This window comes from Castanea sativa, chromosome 11 (genome assembly GCF_040712315.1).
Source record: "Castanea sativa cultivar Marrone di Chiusa Pesio chromosome 11, ASM4071231v1".
Lineage (NCBI taxonomy): Eukaryota > Viridiplantae > Streptophyta > Magnoliopsida > Fagales > Fagaceae > Castanea > Castanea sativa.
In genome coordinates this window covers 8,470,115-8,483,318 of record NC_134023.1, presented here as the reverse complement: position 1 = coordinate 8,483,318, position 13,204 = coordinate 8,470,115, and positions in this window count along the sequence as shown.

Sequence of the window (13,204 nt, the reverse complement as noted above, 5' to 3'; positions counted from 1 at the left end):
GTTGGAAAGAACAGAAAGGCTGCAAAAGAATGCTCATTTAATTCCATGCCATTCTTTTATAAGCTCTCGAACATAAAAATAGGTTGTGTGCAAACAGAGACAAATTATTAGATTAGGTAGCTCTTGTGTAATGTTTGTCTTTTATGGATTTTCTGAGAGAAGAACTGATCTTGAAAGTTTTAAAATAATGGTTCAGTCACGAATTATAAACCATCCCCAAAAAAATGCATATTGTTTTGCTTTGATTTCTTTTCTAGGCACCCATGCTAATCAAGTAATGGTCTTCATGATTAAGTTTGGTTTTGTTGCAGACAGTGCCCACAATGTTCTATATGAAACCTTAATTCCATGTCATATAGATCTTCTTAGTAAGACACAATTATGCAATACAATTTCACCCTAGGAAGAATTAATTTTTTATGATATAGTCACAGGGCCATCCATTGAACAACCTTCCATGAACTGCTTGGTATTTGGATGACATCTATCTATGGAACCGCTAATTTCACTAGGAAAAAATGTGTTTTTTATTTTTTTAAAGTAAAATTAATTAAGCAATAGTGATAGAAGACCTTTAGGGTTGATTTGTGAAATGCAATAGATAATGAACTTATGTATCTGTCTTGAGAACGAGTGAAGGCATTATAAGTGAGTTTCCTATTACTATAGGTTTGCATCAAGAATCAGCACTTAGTCCAAATCTCTTTGCATTAGTGATGGATATGGTATTGAATGTTGGGTTGTTAAGAAACAACATTCACAAAATGAGTGTAATTAAAATGAGAGTGTTGAGAGTCACTTAAGATGGTTTGGTCATGAGAGAGATTAATGCACCAATGAGAACGAGTGAGTTTATTCGAGTTAAGGAAACCAATAAAGGTAGAGAAAGACAACAACTAAGGCATTATAAGGTAGATGTTCAATTCTTTTCAATAAAAGTCTTATTACAGGTAGATGATATGTCTTATTAAAAGTCTTATAAGGTAGACAACAACTAAAGCAATATCTCTCTTTTCGTTGTCTTTTTCGGCTCGATCTAGGGCTCTGATTCAGAAATTGGATTAACGAGATTTATTGAAGCTTCTGAGCTTGGATTTTAATTTTTTGGATTAGGAATATGAGGTATAGGATTCTTTGGATTCATGTAATTTAAGGCAAGAATCCAGAGGTGTTTGGTAATTGACAACTGTAACTATTTTATTCCTTTTCTCCTGTCTGATTTTTTAGGCTGGAAAAAAGTTGAATCTTTGAATGATATATAGCACTAAGCTTTGTCAATCAATGTGAGATTCTGTGTTGGATCACGTTAAGTTCGATAGCATTGCCTCGAAGTTTTTATAGAAGCTACCAAATGATAACCACTAGTATATATGCACACATATTTGTTTTTCAGTTTTTTGGTTTTTTTTTTTAATCTTGGTTCTTAAGAAGTTACTTATTTTCACACAGTATGCAATCTGTGTGCATGTGAATTGTACAAAAGTTTTTCCCAATGATTTCTCTTTTTATCTTTTTAACCTTTTGAAAAAAGAAAAAGACTTCAAATATGATTTTTTTTTTTTCCTGTAGATGCTGGTTATTTTAATTAAATTATTTTTCTTTGTGAAAAATGAATAGTTTAAGCTATAAGTTGCTATACATAATAGTTTAAATTGGCGAATAAGTATTGAGATCATTGGTTGCTTAGAAATGCGGACTATGATCGAATGCTTCATGTATTGGCCAATCAAGTGGTGGTTTGATGGGGATCAGACATCTTCTGTGAGAGGTTATTTTGATGGTCAAGTTATCAATGAGATGATCAAAAAAAAAAAAAAAGTAATGAATACATGGAAAAAAAACCCCAATCTGACATCCAACAAAACAAAGTCCTCAAAACTTCAAGCATTATGTAGGAAGAACTTTTTTTTTTTTGAGTAATAATGGAAAATTTCATTGATATAAAAAAATTGAGTTGCCCAAGTATACAGAGAGTATAAAAAACTTGTCTCTTGAAGATCTATATAAATTTATTAAGTTTGTTTAATCTCAATATCTCTCACCATATTGATGTCTATTGCCATTTGTCCTTTACAGGACAAGAAGTCACTGAAGTTGGGGCCTGAAGACCGATTGCATCTGGAGGGTTTTGCCTTAAATGTCTTTGCGAAGGCAGACAAGCAAGATCGTGCAGGACGAGCCGATTTGTATGTCAAATCTTGTGTCTCATATATGACTATCATTTTAAATGATGTTGAATGCTATTGCCACTTGACTAACCTCTAGATATATTCTTAGAGACTCTAGTCTGTCTACACCTATAGATGTAATCTTAGAGACTATAGTTTATCTACACCTCTTGTTGTGAGGCACTGATGGAAATGAATAACTCATGACTTGAGGGTCCTTTGTTTAAAACAATTCCCCACAACCATGTTTAACTAATGGCCCTGAAGCACTGTATATTTGTATATGAGATCATGATCATGTTAATCAATTTATGTAAAAAATACTAATAGTTCTTATCTTGGTCAATTATTTTTTTTAGTTTTATTTATTTTCCAGAATGTATGCACAAGGGTGTGAAAACTATTGACTACATCAAAATAATGAATATGACAGCACCATTCACTCTTGGGTAAATTCTAGCCATTGTAATAGCTGGAATAATAGCATCGACTTTTCTAGTCTTGATTTAACTAATTAATCAAGTCAAACTCAAACTATTAGATTTTTTGATAAGTTCAAGTTTGAACATTATTTGTAAGCTTGAGTCAAACTTAAGCCAAGGTTAAATATTTTACTTTTATTGTTGAGCTGAGTTTGAGCATTCATTACTTCACAAAACTTGGCTCGTTTACAACCTTGATTCTCACTTGATTTTACATTTTAAAAAAAAATGCAATCCAAGTTACATACCAAGTTTTACAATACACCTAACATTTTACTCTTTATTTTGCAATATATCTCATTAAAATAATACAAATAACTATTTTATATACCCACAACAACAGAGCTAGAAAACACCAACTTCATTTGGGTTTTAGGAACTTTGATTTTTGGAGTCAAGCCTTCATTTCACCGAGGTATATGTAGTTTGAGTTACATGCAGGTTGAGTTCGATCCTTTCAACTTTATAAATGTATTCTAACTTGATTGAACTTTAACATTCTTATTAATTAGCACTGTAGTTGTTTATTATGCCTAGTTATATTAATTATTATCATTGACAACAAATTGTCAAAATTAATATTTTTAATTATATGTTTTACCCTTATTTTGCAAGTGTTGAAGGATATTTGTTAAACACTTTGGAACTTTGATTATTGTATTAGCTTAATTTGAATGGTTGTTTTACTCAAAAGACCACATCTTTTTTTGTTAATTTTATTATGGTGGTTACGGACAATGTTATGTATTTGAGAATATATTTCTATGCAAATATTACGTTAGTTTGGAGACATTTGTGATGTTAATTAATTATATTTGTGGTATTGTGTTAGTAGAGCTAAAACTACTATAGGTTCTTTGTAACAGGTTTCAACAATATATTTGATGCAAAACAGGTTCTTTGAAACAGGTTGTCTCTTGTATTTGATGTAAACAGTAGTTTCAAAGCCCATTGGGAAAAAAAAAAAAAACCTATAGCGGCGGTCAAAAAGCGCCGCAATAGGTTCCCATTTTATCTATTAAATGAAACTCTATTGCGGCGCTTTTTGACCGCCGCTATATGTTTGAACCTATAGTCGCGGGCTATAAGCGCCGCTAAAAGTGCAATTACAAGGTTTTACTTACAAGCTTATAGCGGCGCTTTGTGCTCGCCGCTAAAGGTAAACACAATAGCGGCGGGCACAACCCGCCGCTAAAAGTCATTTGAAACAAATTCGAACGTTGTATAGCGGCGGTTTTATGCCCACCGCAATAGACTAAAACCGCCGCTAAAAAGCGTATCTATAGCGGCGAGTTTTTGTACCGCCGCAATAGAGATATTGCGACGCGACAAGCCTGGCGGGTAGCCCCCGCCGCAATAGGTGAAATGTACCTATAGCGGCGGTTTTGGCCCGCCGCAGTAGCCCAGTTTTCTTGTAGTGACAATTTGTAAAAATATTGTAAAATAGTGTTACTATTTCAAACCACAATCTCTGAACATTTAGAAAAAAAAAAAGAAAAAAGAAGTGTCGAACTCCAAACCAGACTTCAGTTGGTGACCACCTGGCCCCGAATAACTTAATACCCATTAAATGTTTTAAAAATATTGTTTTATGGTATGGTTAAACAACCCGTTTATAATGAATTGATTTTTATATGTGTGTGCCTGGCCTGGTGTAGAATTATAAGGTTTCTGGGCTTCACTATAGCTTAATCATGGGATTCTAACATCTTTCCTATTTTGTATTTTAGTCAATTTGCCATTTTGGGGCCTTTGGTTTAGTTGGAGTTGGAATAGGTGGTGGCTAGGGATGTGCGCGGTTCGGTTAGCTCGGTTTTTTCTCAAATTTATTACCGAACCGATAAAGATCGGTTTTTTCATAATTGAAACCGACACACACCGACTACGGTCGGTTTTCCGATCTATAACGGTGTGGTTTTTGTGGTCAGTTTAATTGGTTTGGTCGGTTTGAATATTAAAAAAAAAAAAACTGTTTTCTTTTAATTAAAAAAATTGGACTTCAAGCCCAATATCAGTACACAATGTGTCCAAGACTTCACACAAAATGTTCAATTGACAAAATTTTCACACATCAACCTATTCACACATAAAAAAATAAAAAAATAAAAACCTGTTCATCTATACAAACTTCTTTTTTATTTAGATGCAAACAATGGAATTAAAAAAAAAAAAAAAGAAGAAGAAGAAGAAGAATAAACAGCTCCTCTTTTTTTTTTTTTTGCATAACAGAGGCTTTATTAGATAAACACAACAGAGTTTTACAAAACTAAACACATAAAACGGAGGAGATAGCAACTACAACAAACTAATAAAACACAACACAAGCAATACTACAAACAGCGGATTAGACCAACAACCACGACATGATAGCAACCAAATAACTCAACTTGAAAACAATTGATATTTAAGCAAATGCATAAGAAATTTAAAACTACAAACAAGTGTGATCAATTGACAAGTCCAGATTTGTAACTTCCATAGAATTTAATAGCAAACCGTGGACCTATTCCAGTTTTACTAAATATCATCTTCTAAATACCAGCGCTTTTGACATTGATCTTCTGCACTCACCCATGACCCACACAGTAGTTACTGAAGATTAAAAGCAATAGAGAACGATTAAAAGGAATAGAGTTGCCAGCGGTAGCTAGTGGTGACTGGTGAGCCAGCCAAGCCAAGAGCGGTGAGAGGCAAGAGCAAGAGAGAGACTGATTGAGGCATCTGAGACTGAGAGAGTTGAGTGATCTTATGAGAAAAATATGTAGAGTAGGCAGAAATCAGAAAACCTAGCTTAAAACTACATCGTTTTGATGTTTTTTTATTTTTTTGGTTAAATTACTAAGTGAAGCAACCATGTTTTGTTAAAAAAAGAAACCAAGTAAAATGTCAGGCCATGTATCGGTCTGTTCGGGAATGAAATCGGTTTTGGATTTGCCGCTACGATGGTAGCACCGCACTGGCATCGGAACGGGCTTCACCCTCCGAATGCCGGCCTTGGCTCATTCGGTCGGCAATAGTGTCGCAGTGTTGTCGGCGCCGGTCGGTTGGGTTGGCTCTGGTAACATTTTGCTCATCCCTAGGTGGCCTTGTGCTTTAGCTTAAACAAACAAAATGTATCAAATAGAGTGAGTATGGGCAAGTACAGTGGCCGCTCCAGGATTTTTATTTAGAGGGGTCAATAATGGTGGAGCCATGAATTTATAGGCGGGGGAGGCGTGAGTAAAAAATAAAATGATTATTTTTTTGTTTTTTTTTGTTTTTCTTTTGTGTGTGTGTGTGTGTGTGTGTATATATATAACTTTCATGTTATATACAACACAACTACATTGTACAATAATCTTTAAAAATATTAACATTCGAAAGATCGTTAAGATAACAATCATTCGATGTATAAACGAATAGAATTAAATAACTAATTATACATTTTTATCAAATTAATAATAACTTATTATATAATTTATATTTATAAGTTATATCAATTGAATAAAAACTATTAAATAAATAAGAATAGTAACACAATTAGGAGTAAGGCTAGAGTCTAGGAGTAAGTGTGAAACTAAGAAAAATAATACTCTAGTAATAAATTTTGCTTTTGAAGTGTATGGTTTTTTAGATATGCACGCTGTCACTCTCTTGAAATTGGAGTAAATAGTAAAAGATTTCTTGGACTTGGAAATGTGTAGAGTACTTATCAAAATACTTGATCAGACATAGAGAAAAACTAATCATGTTCAAACTTATTTATGGGTTTAACAAAAAATTTAAAGCTAAGGTTGTTCAAATTTTTATTGTAGGAGTCAAAAAAAATTATATATAATTTTTTTTATGGGACTAGGTCAAGGGTTCATTTGAACCCCCTGGGTTGGTTTTGGAGCCGCCCTTGGCAAGTAGAGCCTCAAATAACCCCAAAATTAGCTTTGATTAGGATGGTTATGTTGTATGCAGCTATGTCAACCTCACATACATGACACCTAGCTTGATTAAGCATAGATCAATGCTAAGAATACCATTGTTTCAAAACTTGCTAAGATGTAATTAATTAGAATAACATTATTTTCACATTAGTCCACAACTACTAATATCACTTTTTATTATACACTAATCAAGGGCGGAGCTATTGTTGGACGTGGGGGGTAGTGGTCCCCACTAGATCTTTTTAAAAAAAAAATTAGTATATATATAATATATCATTTTTAGCAATTTGTTTCAATAAAATTGCACTTTACCCCCTTAATAATATTGTTGATATTTTTTTAAATGTTATAAAAAAAAATTAAGCCCAGTAGCAAAAATTAAGCCCAAACAACACCCCAAAACAAACACAAGCAAAAAAGCCAAAGCCGATTCTAACCATAGATCTAACTATTCTAAGAGTAGGAAAACACCCAAAGGCAAGTCACACATATAATAAAAGGGAAAAAGAAGGGAATTTCTAAGCCACTAAATAAAAAATAAAAACAAAACTTAACTTTAGGCAGAACGCAGAAGACCTCATACTGAGGAGTTAGGCAACAACAAGCAACACAAGCAAAGGTAGACTAGCACACCACGCCTGATGCCACTGGCCACCGGCCACCACCAGTCCACCACAACACAGCCTTGCCCTTGTTAGCCCAAGCTAGGTAATTTATATCCAATCTCTTTTATTTTTTTAGATGAGAATATTGTATCCCTCCCTCTTGAATCACTAATGCTTGTTTGATTAAATTGTGAAGAAAATTTAAAGAGATGTAGGGATGAGAGACATAGAAGCAGAGATGGTAGTTTTGTCTTGAAGAGACTAAAGAGAAAGATTGAAAGAGAGAACCAGAGAGGTAAACTTCTAGAGTGTGTTTGTTTGAAGGTGAAATGGGGTGGATGGAAAACTTTGGAGAGAAAATGGGAAGTCAAATTTTTTTGGAGTGTGTTTAGTTGGGTGGAAAGGAAGAAAAATAAATGGTGGGACTCGGGTGTTTTTTTACCGAGTCCACCAAAAGTTTTCTCTTCAAATTGGGGAGAAAATGAGTTGCTTAATGGACAAAAATGCTTGCACATTGGCAATTTGTCCCATTTTTTTTTCTTTTTTTTAAATTCCTGGGCTATGGGTGTCATAGTTGCTTTATTTTTTTTTTTTTTGGGACATGATTTTTATTTTTTAATAAATTGGGTGATAGTTTTTTTTTTTGTCACCTTTTTATTTTTAATAGACCATAATTTTTTAACAATGGCATATGAGTAAATTTATATAAACTCACTTTTTCTATCCCTTAATTTTTCTACTCCCAACTAAACAAAAATGAAAGAAATTAAAATTTTTTCTATCCTCCCACTTTTCTATCCTCTCACCATTTTCTATCCTTCTACTTTTCCATCCCTCTAACCAAACAAACTCTTACAATCTAAACTCATCTTTCTCTCTTTAATCAATGATTAAATTTATATGTGTGTATATATATATATACACACACATACATACATACACATACTTATAAATAAAATTTATAAGGATGAGGCTCTTGTTTCCTCTATGTAGTTCTTTTTTGTTATGTGAATAAATTTTCTGGTTCATCAAAAAATAAATAGCTGTCCAGCTAGTAGTCCTCTCTTTGTTTAATGAAAAAGCATAAACAAACACAACACGCAACTTTAAAAAAAGATTCTTTTTACGTAGTTTTTTTTGTTAGTGGTTTGGTGTCTTTTACCAAATTAAAAAGATGCTTTTTTTGGATAAATAATTAAAGAGATTTTTTGTAATTTTAAAATTTATTTGTTAATTGTTGAGCACATGTGTGCATAGTATTTATCTATTGTGTGTAATGATCGTAGATTATTGACTATATAATAACATGATAATTTAAAATTATATTTTATTTGTAGATTATAAAAAAGTCAATTGCCACATTTGATCTTTAAAAAAAAAAGTTTCAAACGATTTAGAAGCTAATACTAGCAATGCCACATTGCCAACCACTAATGTTGAGGAAAATCTTAATGTCCCAATAGAGGAAAGCCTTGACGTTTCAATTGAGGAATATCCTGATGAACAAGTTGAGGAAAATCTCAACGTTTCAATTAAAGAAAATTCCTCCCTTAACTCCAAGTCTTAACTCTGTCCCTGACACTAATCATAATAAATCACCCTAACAGTTTAAAAATTGATTTTTTTTTTGAAATAATACTATAGTTACTACAAATTTAGCTATATAAATCTTATAAATTAATTTTTTAACTTTTAAAACACAATAAACAATAATTAAGAAAATTATTTATTATGTTATTAATGTGTTACTTATATCACTCAATGTGTCATGTTAGTTGTTAAATCTTTTATAATAAATCTGACAGTAGCTTTTGACATTTTCTAAAATTTTGTATCCTCGAGACTAGTATTTTTTGGCTGAATATTATCCTTAGATATTGTTAAGCAAAAGTCTCCCCTGAAAGTATTTCGGTGGTGTTAAATATTGCGCAATCAAACTCATGATAGTGGGACTTCTTCTTTCCGCCAGCCAGAACTATAGTCGATCAAACCTACTACATCGTTTGAAAGTTTTGCATAGCCTGCAATATCAAGGGCATGCATGTGTGCGTGTGTATATATATATATACACACACCCACACACACACAACACACACACACCCTTTTCATTCTCCTCTCCAGTAGTGCAGATTCAACTGATACTCCTTCAAAAATATTTCAAAGGTTTTGGAGTTTAGCAATTAGCACCAAGCTAGTTTCCAAGCAACAATGAAGGCAAGCGCTGTTGAACTTGATGAGAGGAAGAGTTTTAAGCCAAGGGTTGGCTTGAATAGAGGGGTGTCCATCCTAGATTTCTTCCTAAGCCTAGTTGCAATTCTGGGTACCCTTGCAATTCTGGGTACCCTAGGAAGTCAACTAATGAAAGGCTTCCTTTATTTTGTTATTCACTTCATTTGGTTTAGGGCTGAGTATAAAGATCTTCAAATGTTTATGCATGTCGTATCTTCTTGACTTCCAGATCATGGAGTACTTTATGTCTGTAACAATATGCTAAGAGCAATCGCATCAGCTCAAGCAAACTTTTTGTCTATTTTGCGCAAAAAAAAACTATTTTTTCTATTTTATACCCCTATTTTTACAAAACACTTATATTAGTCTATCTATTCTACACATCTATTCAACAAAATATTCATTCTTTTACAATTTTTTATTATTTCCTCACTCACTACCCCTCTCTCTCACATACCCAACACTACCAAAAAATACTAAAATATTAAATGCACGAGTCACAGTAACCGTGCATATATACATGATTATTGTAGTACTTGTGCATTTATGTACAATTTTACATTCACTGATGTGAGTGTTTTTTTGCTCAAAATGTGTAAAATTGACTACTTTTTGCATTTTGCAAGATTATGCATGATCTATTGGGTGTGCGCGGTTCGGTCGGCTCGGTATTTTTTTAAATTTGTTACCGAACCGATAGGGATCGGTTTTGTAATAATTAAAACCGATGCATACCGATTATGGTCGGTTTTTCAATCTATAGCGGTGCGGTTTGAGCGGTGCGGTTTAATCGGTTTGGTCGGTTTGATTTGAAACATTAACAAAAAAAAAAAATCAGTTCACATAAAAAAATCAGTTCACATAAAAAAATCTGTTCACATCAAAAAAATGTTCAAAAAATCTATTCACATAAAAAATATATATATATCTGTTCACCCATAATGATCCAAAGCCATTTTTTTTTTTAACTGAGAAAAATACATAGACATATTAAAGTAAGAGCCTAGGTGGGACTAAAGTCAAACACAAACACAGTCATTTATTTTATGCCTATGATACACAGTACTCACAACCATTGTTATGGATACCGTTTCGGACCCTGTTTCGGTTTGTCCAATAAAATTAAATATTTTAGTACCGGCCTATTTCGGCGTACCGTTTCAAAGTGTTTCGGGTTACCTAAAATAAATAAATAAATATATATATATATATATATATATATTCTTATACAACATAAAATTAGCAATTCAAAGAAGTAAATAACTAAATATCAAATAATACAAATTATTTAGTCTCAAGTCTTAACATCAAAAAAATGTATTACGTATTTTTATTTTTATTTAGTTAAATAATAATACAAGTTAATGAAATAAATATTAAAAAAATGCTTAATTAACTTATCAGAATCATCATATTAGTTTTTTTTTTTTCTTATTCTTCTCTCTTTTTTTAGATTTACTTCTTTTTTTTTCCCCTGAATAACCCACTAGTGCTATATTCATCATTGAAATTGTGTGAAACTTAGGCTACCTATCACGTGTGCCATACAAATCCCAATAATATAATTAAAAAAATAGATAAAAGCACTTGAAGTAACAGATTGTTGAATAAAAAAGTAATAAAATTGTTAAATATCTTCTCCCATTTATTACCTTACCTACCCAACAACCCATTCTGCATGTGTTTAAGGTCAAAAACTGGTCTCTCTCAAAACTTTAAAGAACAATGGAGAACTGACCGAAACAGCACTACTGGGTCTGGGATCGGTTCGGTATCGGTGTAGATCGGTTTTGCCTTCTTTGATCTGATGACTACACCGCACCAGCGTCGGAACGTGCTTCGCCCTCCGAACGCCGGCCTCGGCTCATTCGGTCGGCGCCGGTGTCAGGACGGTGTCGTCGGCGCCGGTCGGTTGGGTCGACTCCGGTATTCATTTGCTCACCCCTATGATCTAATGCGGTTGCTCAATGGTAAATAGAATTGGTCTTTTTTATTTTGACACGAAAAAGGTGTAACTACTTTTCTATCTGCTTGATCCGTTGTTACATTTAAAAAAAATTTATGTCAAAATTGAGGGTTTTAAAATTGAGAAACTAAAATCAAACACACCCCATATTTTGGAAACCCAAAATACGACTTATCTTATGTTTCAATATATCATTGTGTACATATGTTAACTGTGCCGAGTAATGCTTGTTAGGATCTTAGATTGTTAGCAAATTCCATGAAAAAATGATGTATTTTTATTCTTATTAATTGAACAGTGTGTTGTAAATTTGTGTGGGAGCTTATTCTATATTGGGTGGAAGTTGGTTGAATTGGAAGTCAGAATTAGAAGTTGAAGAATTTTGCCCCAGGTGAAATTCCAATGTGCAACGAATTTATCAAGCAAAATTGATTTTTGAAAGCAGTCACCCTGGTGATTAGCTTGGCTCTCTCTGAATACCTCGGCTCGAGCAAAAATGTTAGAACCTAAGAGAAATCAGTTCAGATTTTCCCTACCATTCCCACCCTTTGCCCACTGATATAAACCTCATTTCCCTCGAATTTTTTACACCGATAAACTCCCAAGTGAAGTGTTAGAGAGCTAAAATAAACCGTAGATAAAAAACTCATGTTCTTTCTACCTTCTCTATAGCGACATACCATGAGAGGAGATTTATACCATCACTTTCTACACTATATTCATAGTTATGAGAGTTGATTGGTGATTGGAGAATTATTGGAGCAACCCAAATTCAATTTATGGTGGATTGAAGATGCAATTGGAGCACAATTGTGAATCTACAGGATAAAAAATAGAAAAAAAGCTTGAGTATAAGTTTGTTGCATTACTAATTGGAGGGTTTTGTGAGTGATTTGTGCCGCAATTATCTACTTAGTGAATCAATTTCTGCGGTCGAAGCCACAGGGAGGTTTTTCTGCCAATTTTTTAGGTCTTTCTCTTCGATAACACATCAATGTATTATTTTGTATTTGGTTTGCTGTGGTTGCCTGTTTACATGCTTTAATATGCCTATCCATGCAATGTTTATCATCCATGCTTAATTCAATTGGCTAAAAATTTATTAACTCATTATTTAAAATTTGGGGTTGAAATTAATACATAGGTTGGGTTAGGTATTTCTCAAAGTTACATTAACAACATTTTTACCACAAATTCTAAGTTGTTAGGACATATGTGTTTCACTTGGTTAGAACATATGTCATTCTTTTATGTAATTGGCTAATCCTTTGACAAAATGCACTTTATATGTAAATGGGTAGATTTAGGATGAATTTTATACTTCAAGAAATTGTGTTTCAAGATCAAGTGTTGAAGTCGTCAACTCTGTTCAAGAAACAAGCTGAATAGTGCAAAATCATTAAAGCTTGACAGCTAGCATGTGTCGAGGTTTAAAGAGCTGTTTCAGCCCCATGGCTAGACAGCTACTCGACAGCATCTCGACACCTCTATCTGTCGAGATTTAAGAAAAACAGATTTTAAGTTTTAATTTGATTCCAATCCGTGGATGTATCTTTGGGCCTTCTTTTCTCCTAACCCTAGACATATAAAAAGATTATTTTAAGAGCCGTCAAAGAGTTCACAAGTTGCACACGCATTGAGAAATCTTTGTTCAAGCAAGTTGTGACTAGAAACAAAGTTCTTGCCCTAGTTCATCTTTCTTGTGAAGAAGTTGTTGTGTAATGTGCACCGTAGGGTTTTGTAACCAAGCATCTTTTTGATCTTCATTGTCTAGATGAATTGAAGAACTTTGCAGCCAACAATCTTCTCTAGTTGATGATTGAAGTCGCGTACTGGGATC